We start from the raw sequence: 19,547 nt of genomic DNA, 5'->3' as shown, positions 1-19,547 counted from the left end.
GATGTCAAGAGGGCTCGAACTCAGCACCTCATGCAATAATGTCTAAGCTCCTTGCCGCTAGGACAAAGGCTTTGTACGTATATATGTATATGTGCAATGCTTTTAAGTATAGTGTGTGTCCAACGAGTATATTTTATGTATGTGTTTATAGCGCGTGTTATGTATATTTTCTTTGTACATATATATTCTGTATATAGTGTGTGTTTATATTTTGTATATAGCGCATATTGTGTTATTTGTGTATAGTGTGTGTTTTGTGTGTATTGTCTCATAATGTGTGTTATGATAGTATTTTCTGTACGTACAAATTTTGTGTATAATGTGAGTAGTGTGTGTATTTTGTGCAGTGTGTGTATAATGTGAGTAGTGTGGGTATTTTATGTAAACTGTGTATTTTATGCATAGTGTGTGTAAAGTGTGTGAAATGTCTGTGCAGTGTGTGTTTATATTTTGCGTGTATTATGTGATGTGTGTGTATGTGCATTGTGTATATAAGGGTGCAATGTTTGTATTTTGTGTGTATAGTGTGTTTAGAGTGTGCTATGTGTGTATCAGTGTGTCTCGTGTGTAGTATGTGCACTGTGATTAATGTGTATAAAGTGTCTTTTGTGTTTTGTTTGATTAATATGTTTGGTTTGTGTATAGTTGCAATGAAATGTGCATATAGTGTGCGTCTAATGTGTATTTTGTGAATACTATGTAGTAAATGTATAGAGTTTTATATTGTGCGTATTGTATGTGTACTTTGTCTATAATGTGTGCGGTTTGTGTATAGTGTATTCAGTCCGTTTGTTTTGTGTATAGTGTATAGTGTATTTAGTCTGTTTGTTTTGTGTATATCGCGTGTATTACGTGCAATATATGAAGTTTTTTGTGTATAGCGCGTGTATTACAAGCAATATATGAAGTTTGTGTATTTTGTGGTTTGTGTATGTGCGGGTGTAGTGCTTATATTTTGTGTATTTTGGGTATATTGCATGTCTAGCGCATTTATTTTGTGTATTGTATTGTGTGCTATGTGGGTATTTTTTGTTCATGTATATTGTGTATAGTGTGTGATTTCTATAATGCATGTATATTTTGTGTATAGTGTCTCATTTCTGTAGTGCGTGTATTTTGGTGTATAGTGGGTATAATGTACAGATTTTGTGTATAGCAATATGCGTAGGTGTATTAATAATATTAAATTATAATTATAATTATTATTTTAATAGTAATAATATATTAATATTATAATAATAATTATTAGTATTTATGATTGTTTTCATTAGTATTAAACTAATTAATTAACAATATATTAACTAATATTAATATAGTTATTTGAATTATGAATGGTATAATAATAAGTAAAAATTATTATTTTTAAAAATATATTAAATAATTATAATATAGTTATTTCAATTATGAATGATAAAATAGTAAGTAACAATTATTATTTTATTTTTATTTATAAATTAATAACTAATAAAAAATGTCTTTATTAAATTTTGAATTTATGAATTATATCTAATTAAAATATTAGTAAATAATTATAATTTAGTTTATTATCATTTTAATAATATTTATTATATTATTATTATTGTTATTATTATTATGTTACAAACTACTCCCTCCATCCCTGAAATTTGGCGCCTATTTTCATTTTCGTCTATCCCTAAAAATGTCACCTTTCACTTTTATCATTTTTGGTAGTGGACCGTAATTTCCACTAACTCATCCTCATATTTTATTATAAAACTAATATATAAAAGTAGGAACCACATGCCACTAACTTTTTCAACCCACTTTCTATTACATTTCGTAGAACCGTGTGCCGGGTCAAATGATGACAAATTATTAGGGACGGAGGGAGTAGTAAATAACATATTAAAGAAATCTAAATCTAATTGTATCATGCATTTATATTTGGTGCTATACATCTTCTATACATTTGGTGCTATATCTATACATGTATATTTTTTGTGAGTAGTGTATGTATTTTGAGTATAGTGGTGTATTTTATGTATAGTATGTTTATAGTGTGTGCTATGTGTATATTTTCTACACGTATATTTCGTATAGTGTGTGTAGTTTGTATATTTTGTATAATGTGTGCAGTGTGTATGCTTTATGTACTGTGTGTAGTTGTTTATAGTATGTATCTATATGTAGTGCACGACATTTTATGTATAGTGTATATTTAGTTTATAGTATTTGTAATGTGCGTTTATAGCGTGTAGTGTACAGTGTGTGTATACTGTGAGTAGTGGTGTGTGTGTAATTTGTGTGTGTTTTGTGTATAGTATTATTAGTATGTTTATTTTGTGTATAGTGTGCATGTAATGTGTATTTTTGTGTAGTGTGTAGTGTGTGTATACAATTTGTAGTGTGTAGTTAAAGTGTAATGTGAACTGTGTAAGGTGGTGTAGTGTGTAAATACAGTGTATAGTGTGTAGTATGTGCACTCTGTATATTGTACATAGTGTGTAAACTTTTTGCATAATGTATGTTTTTGAATAGTGTGGTTTGTGTAGCGTGTACATTATGTGTAATGTATGCAGCGTGTACATGTGCAATGTGTATTTTTTGTTGTATATATATATATATGTTGGTGCAATACATGTATTTTGTGTATATCGTATTTATAGTGTGTGCTATGTGTATTTTTGTGCATGTACGTTTGTGTAGTATGTATGTATATGTGTATTTTTGTGCATGTACTTTTGTGTAGTATGTATGTATTTTGTAGGTGTAGTTATCTGTATTTTCTGTAATGTGTAGTGCGTGCATTTTAAAATAAAGTTTATTTAGTTTATAGTGAGTATGTAATGTGCGTATTTTGTGTATAGTTTGATTACTATGTTTGGTTTGGGAATAGTTGCAACAAAATGTGTGTATAGTGTGCGCAAAATGTGTGTACTTTGTCTATACTTAGTTTATTTTCTGTAATGTGTGTAAAGTGTGTTTCTTTTATGTACAGTGTGTTTAGTTTGTTTGTTTTGTGTGAAGTGTTTGTGTTTTTTGTATATTATGGGTATATTGTGTATATTTTGTGTATTTTGTGTTGGGTGCATGTGTGCGGTTCTTGTATTTTGTGTATAGCGTATGTCCAGCGCATATATTTTATGTATAGTGTGTGTTATTTATATTTTTATAGTGCATGTATAATTTGTGTATAGTGTGTATCTTGTGTGTATTGTGTGTGTAATACTTTGTCTATTATAATGTGTATGTTTTGTTTATAGTGTATTTCGTCTGTTTGTTTCGTGTATAGTGTGTGTATTCTGTGGAGTATATGAAGTGTGTGTAGTGTGTGTATTATTTTGTTGTGTGCATATGTGGATGCAATGCTTGTATTTTGTATATAGTGTGTTTTTAGTGTATGTATTTTGTGTATGGTGTGTTATGTGTGTATTACATATACGTATATATTTATGTATAGCATGTGTATTATGTACACTATATGTTGGTTTAGTGCTTGTATTTTGTGTGTAGAGTGTGTTTAGTGCATGTTGTATATAGAGCTTTTTCACATGTATAATGTGTGTTCTGTGTGTTTTGGGTTGTGTGTATACTTCGTATATTGTGTATAATTGTGTATTATCTATATGTATATTTGATTTATAGTGTATTTGGTTGCAGTGTGTGTATACTGTGTATGTATATTTGGTTGTAGTGCATTTTGTGTATAATGTATATTTTATTGTAGTGCATTTTGACTATAATGTATACTGTGTGCATTTTGTGTATAATGTATATTTTATTTATAGTGTGTGTGAGGTGAATTTCTTGCATATAGTGTGTGTAGTGTGTAATGTGCGTATTTTGTGTATTTTTTAGCATAGTTTCCATGTAATGTGTGTATTTTGTATTACGTGTGTTGTATGTGAAGTGTATATTTTGTGTATAGTGTGTATATTTCGTGTTTAGTGTGTTTAGTATGTTTGTTTTATGTATAGCGTGTGAAGTGTTTGTATTTTGTTTACTGTGGGTGTTTTGTGTAAATTGTGTGAATTTTGTGTTGTGTGTGTTGCAATGCTTATATCTTGTGTATAATTTGTTTGTTTTGTGTATAGTGTGTAAAGTGTTTGTATTTTGTGTATATTGTGTGTGTACTTTGTACTGGATGTGTGTGCAGTGCGTGTATTGTGTGCATACTTTGCCTATATAATGTGTGTTTTGTTTATAGTGTATTTAGTCTGTTTATTTCAAGTGTATATCGTGTGTTTATTTCAAGTGTATATCGTGTGTATATTATGTGGAGTATATGAAGTGTGTGTAGTGTTTTTTTTTGTGTGTATATGTGGGTGCAATGCTTGTATTTTTGTACCGAGTAAAGATCAATTTTGGTCTTAAACATATGATTAAAATACGAATCATCACTAAAATTGAAATCTTTATGAATTTGTATAAGTGAAACACCAGAACTTGTAAGACAAAGATTTAATCTTAGGAATATACATTAAATAGGGAAGAAAATAAGACTAACCTTACCGGGCTGACTTCGGCATCCGGTGGTGGTGGTGGTGGTGGTGTTAGAACAAGGAGGGAGTGGGCTGGGAGGCTGCTCTGGGGTGCACAATGGCAGCGGCGGCAGACCCGGGGAGAGAAAATTGGATTTGAAGATGGAGGGGTGGCAGGGCACCACGCTGGAGTCAACGGACGATGGCGGCAGGAAATGAGGGGTGGAAGGTGAGTTTGATGTGTAGGGTTAATGTTTATTTGTTGTTGGGATGCAGTAAATAAATGAAGAGTGAATAAATGGAGATGAAAGATGGTCATGGCCTAATTTCAAAAATAATTCTTTTGGGACGAAGTGTTAATAATTAATTTTAACCTAAATTTAAGTATAGGTACAATTAATAAGTTTTAATTACTCCTTGTTGTGTAATTAATTAAGCTTAAAATAATTTAATTTACGATTTGAATTCATTTTTGAAATCTAACATAAGCCAAATAAATATTTGGGTACTTTACTCCGTCTTCTCGAAGCTAAGAATTGTTCGACTTTTATTTTCTTTTCCAAAAAGGTAAAAACTAACAAGGAGAATAACATCGAGAAATAAAGAATTTATCTCGAAACCTTGAAAAGCGTACGTAGTGAATTGTCTATCCTACAGACTAGTGTGGATAAATATTAAATTTATTTGCAGGTGATATTTGAGAAAACTGGAACTTATGTTCGTTGTTTTTCAAAAGATGTTGTCTCGCCATAAATATTTTGTGTATAAGGCCAAGAGAGTTGTGAATCGAATTTGGGTCTAAGTGAGAAGGGTAGTGTCCCTACTCGAACTAGTGTGTACACGAGAGACCTATGGCCAAAGGGCGAGTCTAGTGACTGTGGAAGGTGGCCACCTTCCCGGCACAAGAATATTAAGGTGACCGTGAGAGAACATAAGTTATACGGCAGAAGATGATCAGATATACAAAAAAGAAATTGGACTACAGTCAAATAAAGGTTTTCAGTAACCTCGGGCATTTTTTCTTAAAATTAAACCCTGAGTGTTAGTGTGATGCTTGACAATATTTTCAAATGTATATTTGTATTTTTTGACAATTTGTTCACATAGTACTTTTGTACTCATCCCTGCATGTATTTCTAAATGTGCATGTTGAACCGCAGCGGAGTGAAGTGAGTGTTGTTAGTCCATCAAGAATAAATCTCAGAGGTTCATGTCATCATACATGGAACCGAGTTCCTTTGCTTCTGTTGTACCTTTAGGAAGGCAACACTTATTTCGTTTAAAGGTTCTGATAAATTTTATTTCGTTTAAGACTCTGATAATTTATATATGTATGAACAGCCACTCAAGTTCGCATGATCGAGTGTATCTTGTTTTAAGCACTGTTTTCTTTTCCTGAATCTATCTTGAGTTTCTTATGGTTAATTGACTTTCATTATTCTTTCCCCCCACTTCTCTTCCCCTCTTCTTTTACCTCCCCCTAGTCCCGGTATCTCGCGGCTTGGTTATTCCAAATTAGCCACATTCGTGACACTGTGCTATCAAGTTTTGAATAACATTATATTATAACTACGACTTTAAGTATACTAGTATTAACACTCGTGCTATGTATGCAAGGGACATAAGAGTTTTAAAAATGAATACAACTTTTAACCAATCTATAGAAAATAAGAACTTAAAGCAATGTGAAGATTTACGAAAACAGAAATGTACTTATATTGTACCATTCACTTTATGAATGTTAAAAAAAGGATCTAGTGACCAAACTTCTTGTATTTATTTACATTTGCAAAATATTATTCGAAAGGTTTAGAAAATTGTTGACAAATTTTTAGGATATCTGCACTTTAACTGTCATAAAAACTCAATACTAACACTATATTTCACACTTTACATATTGCTAAAGTGAGGAATAAAATGAAAACTACATGATTTCATAAGATATGTGGATGAAAATCATAAATTACTATTTTCCGACTGTTCCGTTGCTCAGTATTAAATTTCTTCTATTGTTGGCATAAAAAAATTGGAAGCAACATTACAAAGGCAAGACAAAAGAAGGTAAAATGGGTCCAAAAATTAGGACATCCTTTCACGCCATTGTAAGCTAGCCACTGACCTTAAACATTTGGGTCAAACTTTGGTATGAACAGCACATCAAATTTGCAGACCTTTTTAATTTTTTCATTATTAAAATGTAGAATATGAAAATCAAAATGTCTGCAATCAGACAGTTTATATTAGAATGCCAATCAGACAATCTTCACTTAAGTAGTTGTTAACCTAAAAAGTGTAACAAAACCAAAAAGGAATAGATTCTAAAATTGTTTGAAAACACATCTATTGTTAATTGTTGAGATATTGCTATGAAATATGCTAATTTTGCTATGAAATAAAACTAACAATGTTTTCTCATTGAAATTATACTACAGATATACAAAAAATGATTTATTCATAAATGCGAACACATCTAACCATGATGACATAGATAGAGATCTCGGGGTGAAGATTATAAACCAAGGTGATAAAAGGGTGCCATCATCCAGTTACTTCTGAATAATAAAACATCTCTATGCTAATTGGAATTTCAACTTAACATTCACTAATTAAGAACTGTTTTTTGTTGGGATTCATTAATTTAGAACACTACATAAAGCTTCTAATACAATAAAATAGCGTCATGAGATATTAGCTAGTACTAATAGATATCACTATAATCTTGTGTAGGATTCTACTGGATTGGTTTTTCTAAATTATGACTCATATTAAGTTGATCATATATAGGAAACAACCAGAGAAAAAACTCAGCCTCTGCCTCGTATACTATGTTATAAAATTTCTTATCATAATATATTAGTACATAACAACATTCAGTTTATGTTAAAATGTAATGGAATAGTTTAGACAAAAAAAGAACTACCTAAATCATGATAGGATTAGTTATAGTTGAGGATATTGCTGAGATATTTGAAGTAGTAAAAGTAGATGAATGATTTTAAAAGTGTTTAGGAAGGGTATTTATAGGGTAAAAAAGAGTCGGCGTGCCATTTTAAAAAAGTAATAAAGAAACCAATGTTCCCCGAAAAAAGCAATCATTAATCTGACCTTTTATATAATAAAATAAAAATATATCCATAAAAACAGTTTTTATTATGTGCCACATAAATCAGCCAACTTTTTAGTATATACCGTTCTAGGGATGCATTCATATCCTTTTTCCAATTTTTATTCTATTGTCCAACTGAATCTTGACCCCTCATTTTCAAGATCTGATGGCCAAAAATAATGCCTCATGAATTTAATTTAAATGATTAAAAAAATTGAAAAGGGCCTTTTTGGTATACACATTTGAGTTGGTTAAGGTTGAAGGGGTTGGCAGCGGAAGCGTGCGTTCTTACGGATCACATAATTCTGATCTATTTAGCAGATTATTTAGATAAATTCTATTCGCGCAATTATCACATGTATCATGCTCATAACTTGAATTCTAAACACGTTTTAGTACAAATAATCCCTAAAACATGCGTACTACGGAGTTAGCCAATTTACCTTGTTGATTCACTTAAGAATCGAAGATGGCTTGCGTCTTCTCCACGTGAAGATCTTGAGAACTCGACCTGGGATATTCTAACTGGTATCTCGGACTGTAGACTGGTATTTGTGTGGGCAAATCTCACCAGTGTCCTAGGACTTAAATAATGAAGATAGAAATCTGCTCATGGAAGGAGAGCAATTTTCGATCCTTTCTCAAAGATGAGGGGGACGAAAATTATGATGTGGAAAAAGTGTTAATTCTGTCTCCTTTATTCTCCTATTTATATTAAGTCACATATTGGGTCCAATCAGGGATCTAAGGAAGAATTTGGACATGTCCTCACCCAATTAGCTTTTCACTAATTAAATTGAACCCACAATTTAATACAAGCTTATATTGAAATATTACAAGCAGCCACTACAGAAGTAATATTGCACTACCTTTCCAAATCCGAAATTACAAGTATTCCGGGTTTCCTTTTAGTGTGTTACATTCATTTCCCGCGCTTAAGATAGATTCATCCATTAATTAATCAATGTCTGCTATGGACTTAATTAATTAACATATTTTAATCTCCAAGAGTGGACTTAGCAAGAAACTCTTATTTATCATTCATAGAGTAATCAAACTCCAACTAGCTAGGTTCCGAATAACAAAACCCTGTTTTGAGCTCCTCTTTGGTAAGTCAAAGTAGTAGATACTCAATATCGTATGCTCAATGCTAACCTACATTGATTAAGAAATTAATTATCAAGACCTCGTCTTTCAGTAGATAGCATAAAGACTCGTCTTGCCGTTTAGATCCAATTTAGTGTTATATCACACCAACGTCATCTTATTTCAATAAGGTTAGAAATAATCAGACTGACATTGCAACCTTTCATGATAGGTAGTCTAGGCCTATCTAGGTTGTGAAATTCTTATTTTTCTTTGTTCAGAACTGACCGTGTTACCTTAAATTGGACGCGGTCCACAACCGGTCTACTAAAACAAAGACTTAGACTTTGTTACGTTCGCTTATACATTTAAATATGCAATAAACATCCATTAAACGTAAAACATAACAACATTATGACAAAAATAATCTGTTGCATTTACTTGGAAAATAATAATTAGAGTTTTACAATATTCAATCACTCGAAAGGTGATTTCTAGTATACAAACCCTAACAATCTCCTACTTATACTCAAAACAGCTTTCGAGTATACAAAACAGTAGTGCACACGTCTAAATTTCTCCCACTTATACTGAAAGCGAGTTGAGGTCTTGAATGAGTCGAACTCTCACCCCTTCAACGTGGCCCTCAAACGGTTTCACCGCCAATGCCTTTGTAAAAGGATCTGCCAGGTTGTTCTCTGATGCAATCTTGACCACTTGTATGTCTCCTCTCTGCACTATATCTCCGATGATATGATACTTCCGCTCTATGTGTTTGCTCGCTTTGTGAGCTCTTGGTTCTTTCGAGTTTGCCACAGCACCAAAATTGTCACAATAAATGGTGATGCTCTTGGGAAGATTCGTAACCACACCTAATCCATAAGGAAGTTCTTGAACCATACTGCCTTTTTTGCAGCCTCCGAAGCGGCCACATACTCGGCTTCCATGGTCGTGTCCACGATGCATTTCTGCTTCACACTCTTCCAAATTATGGCTCCACATTCTAAGGTGAACACATATCCTGAAGTAGATTTTCTCGAGTCCTGATCAGCTTGAAAGTCTGAGTTAGTATATCCCAAAGGACAGAGCTCGGCTGCTTTGTAAACTAGAGCATAGTCCTTAGTCCGTGTTTAAGGTACTTGAGTATGTTCTTTACGGCAGTCCAATGTCCTTGGGCCGGATTCGACTGATATCTTGCCACCATGCCAACAACAAAGCAAATATCAGGTCTCGTACAAAGCATAACATACATGAGACTTCCAACTGCCGAAGCATATGGAATCCTTCTCATTTCTTGTATCTCAGACGGTGTTTTGGGGCACATCTCATGATATATATGGATGTCGTGTCTAAAAGATAAGAAACCTTTCTTGGCGTCCTGCATTCTAAAACGGCTAAGTACTGTGTTGATGTAAGGTTTTTGAGATAAGCACAACATCTTCTTTTCTCGATTCCGAAGAACCTTGATCCCGAGGATGTGTCCCGCGTCTCCCATATCCTTCATCTCGAACTGGTTTGACAACCAAGTAATTACTGATTACAACATCTTTTTATTGTTTCCAATTAGAAGAATGTCATCTATATATAAAACTAAGAACACTACATTCACTTTTTCAACCTTCTTGTACACGCTGCTTTCATTTGGGTACTTTTTGAATCCAAACTTCCGAACAGATTGATCGAAACACTGGTTCCATGATCTAGATGCTTGCTTAAGGCCATAAATAGCCTTCTTAAGCTTCCAAACCATGTGTTCCTTGCCCTTTACGGCATGTTCCTCGGGTTGTTCGATGTAGATGGTCTCTTCAAGACCGCCGTTTAAAAACGCAGTCTTAACGTCTATTTGCCAAACGTCCCAATCCATATAAGCTGCTATAGACAATAGTATCCGGATCGATTTGAGCATGGCCACCGGGGAGAAAGTCTCGTCGTAATCGACACCTTCCTTTTGGGTATACCCCTTGGCCACTAGTCTTGCCTTGAAGACTTTAACTCGTCCATCAGGTCCACGTTTACGTTTATATATCCACTTGCTACCAATAGCAATACAGCCGTTGGGTAGGACGGACAAATCGTAGACGTCTTTGTCTATTAGTTCCGAATCCATTGCTTTCACCCATTCGCAATGATCGACATCTGCCAGCGCCTCAGCAAAGTTCCAGAGATCTAATACATTGCTGTCCGAGGAGTGATCCATGGATTCCCCCAAACCAATGTATCTTTCGGGCTCATGCGAGACCCTCCCACTGCGGCGCGACACTACAATACTTGGAGTAGAAGTTGAAGTTTCGGGCTCATGGTTATTGGTACACTTCACTGCTGGGTTTATGATTCATTACATAGTCTTCTTCTAAGAATGTCGCGTGAGTGCTCACAATAACTTTCTTATCTCGGAGACTATAGAATTCATAAGCTTTCGTCCCTCTGGGGTACCATATAAACAAACATACCTCCGTCCCTGATCCTAGCTTAGTTGGATCCTTTTCCAATACATGAGTTGGCCCACCCCAAATCTTGAGATGTACTAGATTGGGCTTGCGCCCAGTCCACAACTCACAAGAAGTAGTAGGTACGGATTTTGACGGTAAATTGTCTAATATATGGCTTGCAGAACGCAAGGCATGTCCCCAAAATGAAGTACGTAGCTGTGCATAACTCATCATCGATCGGACCATGTTTAACAAGGTCCTGTTCCTTCTTTCAGCCACGCCGTTCTGCTGGGGCGTGCCCGGCGCAGTCAGTTGGGATTCAATTCCCGACTCCGATAAGTAGTCCAAAAAATCGGCACTGAGGTATTCGCCTCCACGATCAGATCGCAGGCATTTGATACTCTTTCCATGATACTTCTCCACTCGAGCCTTAAAGTCCTTGAACTTGTCAAAAGACTCTGACTTGTGGGTCGTCAAATAGACATATCCAATTTTCGAGAAGTCATCAATGAATGTGATGAAGTATCGAAAACCACCTCTTGCTTCAGTAGACATTGGTCCACATACATCGGAATGAACAAGCTCAAGTACTTCCTTGGCCCTATTGCCCTTAGCCTGAAAAGGCCTCTTGGTCATCTTGCCTTCTAAGCATGACTCACACTTATGAAAGGGTTCCTCCTCTAGACCTTTAATAAGATCTTGAACAAGAGAATGGATCCTCCTTTCATTGGCATGACCAAGTATAAGGTGCCACAAGTTCATTTCGTTCATTGAACTTGAAGGTTCCTTTCGTTTCTTTGAAATATTCGATGTTGTATTGAGTTCTGATTTGCGATTATTAAACTGCGTTTTCCATGATACCACGACAGATATAAGAATCATCTTTCTTAATAACGCAGTTGTCATTAAAATAAATCGAATATACATCAAAAACTAATTCAGAAACTGAAATTAAATTTTGTCTAAAAGAAGGTATCAATAAAACATTCTTCAAAATAAAAAATCTATCACTACTAAAACGCAAATAGACGTCTCCCACTGCAACGGCCACCACTTTTGTAGCGTCACCCAGCTGGACTTCGATCTCACGATCATGTAGCCGTCTTGTCACCTGCATTAAGTTAGGATCAAAACAAATATGATCAGTGGCTCCTGTGTCAATAACCCAAGTGCAAGTAGACGTCGATGCCAATCATGACTCGACTACTAAAGCTTGGTGCATACCTGTAGCCTAGCCCTTTTTTGGTCAGTCTGGCTTCCAATGCCCCTTTTCCCCACACTTGAAACACTTCCCCATGGGCTTCTTATTTGCCCTCTCCTTCTTCTTTCCCTTAGCCATCTTGGCCACTTCTGAGTTCGGTGCCTGCCTTTTTCCTTTGCTATGCTTAAAGCAAGAGGAACGAGGCACCAAAGTCATCATGGCCGCCTTAGCCTGGACCATAAGGTTCTCCGCCGACTGAAGCTTAGTCAATAACTCTGCCAAGGTGTAATTCCTTTTGTTCATCTCGAAATTGAGCTTGAATTGTTGGAAGCTAGGGGGAAGACTTTGAAGGATAATAGTCACTTGGGACTCGGGATCGATCGTCCCTCCCAAGACCTCAATTTGGTTGAGGTGGCCCATCATCTCGAGGATATGGTCCCTCACAGACGAGCCTTCCTTCATTGTCTTCGACATGATACTCCGAAAGGCTTGCGACTTAGCCGTTCGATTCTGAGTACTAAAGAGATTCTTGAGATTTTGCATGATCTCGGCGGCTGTTTCCATGGCTGAATGCTGATGCTTGAGCACTGATGACATAGATTCCAACATATAGCACTTAGCCATCTCATTCGCCTTATGCCACCGTCTGTGTGCATCTCTGACTCCTGCCGCAGCATTAGAGGTCGCAGGGTTGTGAGTACAAAGATGTATTTATCTGCTGTAAGAACGATGTCCAAGTTTTGTTTCCATTCTATGTAATTTTAGCCCTCGAGTTTATTTTCTTTAAGAATTGCAGAAAGAGGATTGAACGACATCTTGATGATTTGATTTGCACTGTAAAACAGAGTATTTACTATTTGTCATAAACTTATGTAAGATGTTTGATTAGATTAACCATAAAACTCAAAATCTTACAACTGAAAAATTAAAATTTTGTACCCTCCAGAGGAAGTCAATACGCATTAAAATCTTACAATTTTATCGGGCCTCGGGGACGTCTCGGAGTCTTGGTCGCTCGCGGACGAGCACCGTGCCACGTCTCCGCCCATGTCGATCTCAGCGTGAGCTCCGCCTGAGGCTCGTGGTCTCGATCAGCGGCGTGCACGAGCCCTCGCTTGTCTACGCGTCGCCCCGTGATTGTAGCTCCCACGCTCCCACTGTCTCGACATCCTTGTTTCGATCGTGCGTGGTGCGATCCGTCTCGGCGTGAGCGCTGACGGATCACACATCTCGTACGATCGAAAAATTCAAGTTCTTTGATTCGATTGTTCTTGAGTTCAACATGCATAAAAATTAAACAAAAACAATAAGAACATGCTTCGTTATCAAATAACACATGTATACATGAATTTCGCGAAATTTAAATCCAAACAATCAGAGCCAAAGGCTGGCTCTGATACCAATTGAAGGGGTAGGCAGCGGAAGCGTGCGTTCTTACGGATCACATAATTCTGATCTATTTAGCAGATTATTTAGATAAATTCTATTCGCGCAATTATCACATGTATCATGCTCATAACTTGAATTCTAAACACGTTTTACTACAAATAATCCCTAAAACATGCGTACTATGGAGTTAGCCAATTTACCTCATTGATTTACTTAAGAATCGAAGATAGCTTGCATCTTCTCCACGTGAAGATCTTGAGAACTCGACCTCGGATCTTCTGACTGGTATCCCGGACTGTAGATTGGTATTTGTGTGGGCAAATCTCACCAGTGTACTAGGACTTTAATAATGAAGACAGAAATCTGCTCACGGAAGGAGAGCAATTTTTTATCCTTTCTCAAAGATGAGGGGGACGAAAATTATGATGTGGAAAAAGTGTTAATTCTGTCTCCTTTATTCTCCTATTTATATTAAGTCACATATTGGGCCCAATCAGGGATCTAAGGAAGAATCTGGACATGGCCTCACCCAATTAGATTTTCACTACTTAAATTGAACCCACAATTTAATACAAGCTTATATTGCAATATTACAAGAAGCCACTACAGAAGTAATATTGCACTGCCTTTCCAAATCCGAAATTACTAGTATTCAGGGTTTCCTTTTAGTGTGTTGCATTCATTTCCCGCGCTTAAGATAGAAACATCCATTAATTAATCAATGTCTGTTATGGACTTAATTAATTAACATATTTTAATCTCCAAGAGTGGACTTAGCAAGAAACTCTTATTTATCATTCATAGAGTAATCAAACTCCAACTAGCTAGGTTCCGAATAATAAAACCTTGTTTTGAGCTCCTCTTGTGGATGTTATCAAACGAGACTCTCCTTGCGCACGATTCAACATAATAGCAATCCTAGCACCGCTAGATAATGATCACCATTACCCAATATACCTGGATTGTTGGGTGACGAAAAACCCACACCTTTGGTAAGTCAAAGTAGTAGATACTCAATATCGTTTACTCAATGCTAACGTACATTGATTAAGAAATTAATTATCAAGACCTCGTCTTTCAGTAGGTAGCGTAAAGACTCGTCTTACCGTTTAGATCCAATTTAGTGCTATACCACACCAACGTCATCTTATTTCAATAAGGCTTAGAAATAATCAGACTGACATTGCAACCTTTAACGATAGGTAGTCTAGGAAGGCCTATCTAGGTTGTGAAATTCTTATATTTCTTTGTTTAGAACTGACCGTGTTACCTTAAATTGGACGCGGTCCACAACCGGTCTACTAAAACAAACACTTAGACTTTGTTACGTTCGCTTATACATTTAAATATGCAATAAACATCCATTAAACGTAAAACATAACAACAATATGACAAAAATAATCTGTTGCATTTACTTGGAAAATAATAATTAGAGTTTTACAGTATTCAATCACTCGAAAGTTGATTTCTTGCATACAAACCCTAACAAAGGTAAGTTACTTGATTTTCTCCATCAAAAGATTGTAGCGGTTTTAGTTCTGCAATTACACAAATCTTTCTTCTCTTTCATCGTTTCTTCTCCAAACATTCTCCATTGAAGACAACCGTTGTTCTACACATTCTCTCTAAAATTTCCTCATTTTTTCCCTCGAACAAAATCACTTTTATTGGAGTAGTCGTGCATCCTTTTCATTTTCTTCAACAATGGAATAAGGTAATTTAATTTGTTCCTATGTTGATTATTAAACTGGTTTGTTCACTTAAAAACTGATTTGGTGGAGTAATCGTTCATTGCAATAAGGTTTTTTGAGCCTTTTTGTTTATATATGTTATACAATTTCAGGGTTTAGTTTAAGATTGGCCGTGTTTGATTGTTCGGCGCACATTTCATGTATTCCCCAAGGGTTTAGCAATCCTTGAGGCTAGGGTCGAGTATGTAGTAAGTAACACAACCGTCGCCAAAGTCCACAAGTTTCAGGCATTCCGTTAGGGTTTAGATATCATCTCGGCTAGGGAGTAGTTTTAACTGATAAACATAATGTACAAATATTACTGGGTAATGGATGTTATTGACTCTGTAATGGACGATGTGTGAATTGCAATGTATATGTTTTATGAGGCGTTTAGTTTGGTTGTGTTACACAATTTATTGAGTAATATAAGATTGGCAGTTTTTTATTATTTGGCGCACGTTTAATTTATTCCCCAAGGGTTTAGCAATCCTTGGGGTTAGGGTGTAGTACGTAGTAAGTAACACAACCGTCGCCAAAGTGAATGAGTTTCAGTCATTCCTCTAGGGTTTAGATATCATCTCGACCTAGGGAGTAGTTTTAACTGATAAACATAATGTACAAATATTACTGGGTAATGGATGTTATTGACTTTGTAATGGACGATGTGTGAACTGCAATGTATATGTTTAATGAGCCGTTTAGTTTGGTTGTGTTACATAATTTCTTGAATAATATAAGATTGGCAGTTTTGATTATTTGGCGCACGTTTCATTTTTTTTCATCATACATAGAAGTTCGAGATACATTCGGTAAGCGAACTAGCCCTACACAGCCCCTCGTGGCTCGAATACTAGCCCCCCCAGCCGAGCACCAGCCTGTGAACTAGCCTTGTTCAGGCCCAGTTCTCTAGCCCCCCGTTCGACGGGTCCTGGTCAGCTGGGTCCGGGCCCGTAGACTACCCGCCACCCTCAGACGCGTCCAGGCTCGAAAGCTTGCCAAGCCCCAAGGAAACAACCTTGAACAGGCCCACAGGGAAATTAATCCCAAAGTTGCGCCATTCAAGAGTCGAACTCAAGACCTCCCGGATGGCGCCATATCCTTGCCACCCTCCTTAACCACTTGAGCTATGGGCTTGGATTTGGCGCACGTTTCATTTATTCCCCAAGGGTTTAGCAATCCTTGGGGCTAAGGTGTAGTACGTAGTAAGTAACACAACCGTCGCCAAAGTGAACGAGTTTCCGTCATTCCTCTAGGGTTTAGATATCATCTCGGCTGGGGAGTAGTTTTAACTGATAAACATAATGTACATATATTACTGTGTAATGGTTTTTATTGACTCTTTAATGAACAATTTCTGATCTGTAATGTATATGTTTGCTGAGCCGTTTTTTTGTGATTTTATACAGTGGTGGTTGTACCTGAATGTTCTCCAGAATTGAAGCCCGTCGTTGGTCAGAAGTTCCAATCACTATATTTTGCTTTCATGTTTTACGATGTATATGCCCGCGCTGTTGGTTTTGATACACACAAACAAGGAATGAGGAAGACGAACGGTGTTACAACTTGGTATTATGTTGTATGCAATAAGGGAAGGCAGCAAGAAGTCAAACGAGGATGACCAATTGAATGCACATTCTGGTTTTTCTATGAAACGCAGACGGTTATCCAAGAGTTGTGGTTGTAAAGCGAGTATATCGTTCAAGTTCTTCTCCGAAGGAGGACTTCTAGGTTATATTATTCAGGAGTTCAACGAGGGTCAAAACCATTATATGCTTGAGTCAGAGCATCAACATTTTATGGCACTTAATCGAAAGTTGGATGATGTACATCACAAATTCTTTCTTGATTGTTCCAAGGCTAATATAGGCCTCACACTTACCTTTAAGGTGTTGAAGGAAATGTTGATGTATTTTGTTTTTCAGTTTAGTCTTATTATTCAATTCGTTGTCTTAGTCTTATTAGTCCTACCATTGTCAACATTTTATGCATAATAATTTTGCATTTTTAATCGGTTAACGTACATTATTATTAATGAAGTTGTACATTATTGTTTACAACCACTTAACTTACTGTACACAATTATTCGAGTATAGTTCATTATTAGACACATTCTGTACATTATACATAATAACATTGCATTATTAAACTGTTAACGTACATTATTATTCATGAAGTTGTTCATTATTTTTCACAAGGACTTAACTTACTGTACATTATTATTCTAGTACAGTTCATTAATAAGCACATTTTGTACATTATTCAGTTAATTACATCCATTATACAATTTCTATTCATTTTGTTGTACATTAATATTAAAATCCAGTTAACTTGTTCTACATTATTTTCTTCCTTTTTTACCTTATTAAGTAGTTACGTGACATTATTTGGTACTTTATATCCATTATATGTTTTGTGTTAATGACATTATACACTAGTACCAAAATATGATTCAGTTTGCAAGAAGTTCAACACACTAGATATTGTTCAAAACAGACCAAGCCACAAGTCGGCTATTTTCCCTTCCAACATGAGTTATCAAAAACATCATCCACCACAAGTCGGCTATGTATCCCGGAATCTCCTTTACGTTGAAATGGAGGATAGCTCCGAAACCCAGTTCATGAACGGCTTCCTTCTGCCGTGGAGTTAGGCTTTTTAAATAGTTCAGGAACTCGGTTGGGGTCCGTCGACAGTAGAGATGGTCGACTTTCTTCCCCCTCGGCTTCCTTTTCTCTGCGTCTTCATGAGAGGTACTCGTCTCGGCCCTTTACTCAGCCAATCTCTTCCTGAACTTTTGCGCAATCGCAATTGGAAGAACATCATCCACCACTTCGTCACTGTCTAACCTAGGCTGCTTCGTTGCTGTCCAAAAATCAATAATGTATCGCATTAATATTATATAATGCACACTACTAACTGTATAATGTACAAAAGGGAGCAAATAATGCACGAATGAATATAACATTATCTCAACCTTTGACCTTTTATAAAATCGATTGATGTAATTTAAAACAAAAAACATAATGTACAAATGGCAGCAAATAATGCACAAATGAATATAACATTCACTCAATTACAAGATTTTTATGAAACCGATTGATGTAACTTCAAACAAAAAACATAATGTACACTACTCCCTACAATAATGTATAAATACTCCAACAATTCAAAAGGCAAATGCAAGAGATTGCTAACCTGCAGTCCGGGTGGGTTAGCTTTTGAAAGGTCGGCCTCTTTTCGTCATTCTGGATCTGTGAGACTAACCAAAAATCAAAACAGGATAAGATTTTCTCTACCAAATCGCCCAATACACAATTGTAAACTATTAATTACCTAAACTTCAATAATGGACAGAACCCTAGCAAAAATGCACACGATTTCATGCTTTACAGAAAAATCGACTACTTATGTTAAAAAATCGTAGGAGTGTGTTGGATAACTAAAATCGACCAATACACACATCTAAAGCAACAATGAACTAAAAGGGGTGAATAATGAAGAGAAACCTACAACAAATGAACAAGCTGGTATGATTTACCAATCAAATCGACCAAATGTTTGCCAAAATAGTGACCGCATTTAGTAGAAAACTCTGAATCATCGACTTTATGGTATTTTTACGGCTAAAATTGACACTGGGACTGCTCTATTACCAAAAATCGAAACTTTGGAACCCTACTTTGTTGTCGATTACAAATCTTCCACTGATTAAAATGTTGCTGCGTCGAACGAAGGGCGTTAATCCTGCAGAAATCGAATTTTCCAATGAAGTTTCTCCTATATTGTAGCGACTAGGGTTTAGAAATAAGAGAGAAAGGGTTTTGATCGTGGGTTGAGGGATGAGAGAGGTATTGTGTGAGAGAGAGAGAGAGTTATTGGATGGAAGGTCAATCGGTTTCAATGAATATCCCGCTGAATTATCGCGCCTTCCGTTATGAAACGTGTGGAATCCCCTGTTTGTTTATATTTATACCTTTATAATGTACAAAATTGAACTAATAATGCAACATGGGATCACATATCTCATCTTAATCTAGTCCGTCCATTCCATCAATCTAATGGTTAATATTAAGTAGGAACTTAACACTAAAAAGACAATTGGACCTTAATGCTACCATATATATATATGTATATATATATATATAGTTGTGATCAATGTCG

The sequence above is a fragment of the Salvia splendens genome, chromosome 13 (assembly GCF_004379255.2).
Source record: "Salvia splendens isolate huo1 chromosome 13, SspV2, whole genome shotgun sequence".
Lineage (NCBI taxonomy): Eukaryota > Viridiplantae > Streptophyta > Magnoliopsida > Lamiales > Lamiaceae > Salvia > Salvia splendens.
Note: the sequence above shows the minus strand (reverse complement) of the source record.